Source organism: Orycteropus afer, unplaced genomic scaffold (genome assembly GCF_000298275.1).
Source record: "Orycteropus afer afer isolate SDZICR_OR568_19922 unplaced genomic scaffold, OryAfe1.0 scaffold00273, whole genome shotgun sequence".
In the NCBI taxonomy this organism is placed as follows: domain Eukaryota; kingdom Metazoa; phylum Chordata; class Mammalia; order Tubulidentata; family Orycteropodidae; genus Orycteropus; species Orycteropus afer.
The window spans coordinates 1,468,879-1,471,547 of record NW_006921860.1 but is presented as its reverse complement, the minus strand read 5'-3'; positions in this window follow the sequence as shown (position 1 = coordinate 1,471,547).

Below are 2,669 nucleotides of genomic sequence, written 5' to 3'. Positions count from 1 at the left end.
GGTCTGAGAGCTGCCTGTGTAGACCAACCAGGCCCACACGTTGCAGCCAGGAAGGCCACAGAGGATGACACATTGGGCGGAACACGGATCAGCCCTGAGCCGGGATCTGAACCAGTCCATTGTGGTTTGACCCCTGCTGAGAAGGGGCCTTCCCACCCCAGACAGGCTGACTCAGAGCCTATAGTTAGCAGACTCGCGAGGGACTCTTACAGAGCTTGTTTGATGTGGATCCACCTGGCCTTGCTAGGACGTCGAGTCAGTCCATCTGCTGTGAGCAGACCCGGGTCTGTTGGTGAGCGAGGTGCAAATTGTTCACACATCCTGCCTCTGGGTCCAAGTGGGCGGGAAACTAACTGGAGACTGAGGAATCAGCCCTGGGATGAGGCGACCCCTGAGAGATCCCAAAAGCAGGACTTTGGCAGAGTGGCATTTGGGAACGTAGTGGCTGCTGGGGTGGGAGGCCTACAGTCTCCCGGATCCCAGGCTCAGGGCTGCCGGTAAAAGCCTTAGCTCTGCGAGGCAGACCCCAGGTAGACCCGTCCAGCACACACAAGTGCGGAGGTCATGCGACCATGGCTTGGCTAGCTACCCCACTGCTCTGGTCAGCATTCTCTGAGAGACAGAGCCAAAGGGGACCCACACACGTGTGTTGTTGTTGTTGGTAGGTGCTGTCACGCCAGTTAGGACTCATAGCGATCCCGTGTACAACAGAAGGAACCACTGCCCAGTTGTGAGCCATCCTCACAATCCTTGCTATACCTGAGCCCATTGTTGCAGCCATGTGTGTATATATGTGTATATGCACACATGTATGTATATGTATATCTATATAGAGTGATGTATGAGGAGTGGGGTCCACACACTTGTATGTGTGTGTTTATCTCTAGAGAGATCTAAGGAATCGGGTCCACACACTTGTATGTATATGCATATCTATATACAGTGATGTATAAGGAGTCAGGTCCACACATGTGTATGTGTATGTATACCTCCAGAGAGATCTAAGGAGTTGGGTCCACACACGTGCATATGTATGTACGCCTCCAGAGTATGATGCTAAGGAATTGACTATCATGATTGTGGGGAGTGGCGAGTCCAAAGCATCGTATCCTAACCAGTAGGCCCGGTGGCTGGCTGAAGGCTCAGGTAGGAATCTATGCTGCAGTCTTTACTCTGAATTCTTCTCCCTCCAGGAAACTTGACTTTGCTCTAAAGCAATGATGGGATGTGGCTGCCCGCATCGTGGAGGGCCGTCTGCATTCCTTGGGTAATGGATTTAAATGTCAGCCACATGTAAATATCTTCTCAGCAAGGCCTGGAACAGTGTGGCACCAAACACCTGGCCACCCGGCCGGCCACAGGGACACGTGACATTCCCTCTCGCCCTCCCCAGCCAGTGCAGACTGGAAGAGTAAGGTGGGACCCCAGCAGGCCAGGGGCTGGACTCTGCTAGTTGCTGGTTGAATGGGCGGAAGCCAGGGATTGGAGGGCCTGCTGTCCGCAGCACTGGGGTGACAATGCCCTGTGTCTCATAATGGGCCTCTCTGAGGCCTGACTGCTTCCCCCGACCTGCTGCCTAAGGACATGGGCCCTGTGTCTGCTGCCATGCATGTGAGTGGGCAGCAGTGTGGGTGCAGGGAGGCAGTGAGCAGTCTCAGTGCACACACCTGAGCCTGGCTGCAGGCCCGCCATGGCATCTCCTGGCCCCAGCGGACTCCTGGCACTCTGGGGTGCACCATTGCAGGCCTCCCAGGGAACAGTTATGTCCCTGTAAAAGTTACGCTGAACTCTTCACCTCAGGACCTGTGAACATGACCTTGTGTGGAAATAGGGTTCTTGATGATTCTATTGGTTGACATGAGGTCATTGTGGAGTAGAGTGAGTCTGGGTCCAATGTGACTGGTGTCCTTATAAAAGAGGAGAAGAGACACAGAGGGAGATGACCCTGGGGAGATGCATCTACAAACAGGGAACACCAAAGATCTCTGACTGTCTCCACAAATGGGGAGGAGGAAGCACAGACTCCCTCAGAGTCTCTGAGGGACCAACACGGCCAACACCCTGATCTAGGACCCAGTCCCTGGACTGTGAGACAGTTTCTGTTCTTAGAAGTGTTTGGTTTGTGGTACTCTGTTGCAGTAGCCGTAGGAGCTCTGGTGGCACAGTGCTTAAGGCATTTAGCTGCTAACCCAAAGGTCAGTGGTTTGAACCCACCAGGTCTCTGTAGGAGAAAGATGAGGCAGTCTGCTTCCATAAAGATTTTTGCTGTTGTTACCTGCTGTTGAGTTGTCTCCAACTCATAGCAACCCCGTGTCCAACAGAACGGAACGCCGCCCGGCCCTGCGCCAGCCTCACGATCCTTGCCACGGTTGAGCCCATCGTTGCAGCCACTGTGTCAGTCCACCTCCATTTTCCTCTTTCTTGCCGCCCCTCCACTTTACCAACCATGACATCTTTCTCCAGGGACGGGTCCCTCCCGACAACATGACCAAAGTGTGTGAGGCGACGTCTGGCCAGGCTCGCTTCCAAGGAGCATCCTGGCTACCTTCTTCAGGACAGATTTGTTCCTTCTTCTGGCAGTCCATGGTACTTTCAGTGTTCTTTGCCAATACCACAACTGAAAGGCATCAACTCTTCTTTGGTCCCTTTATTCATTGTCCAGCTTTCAC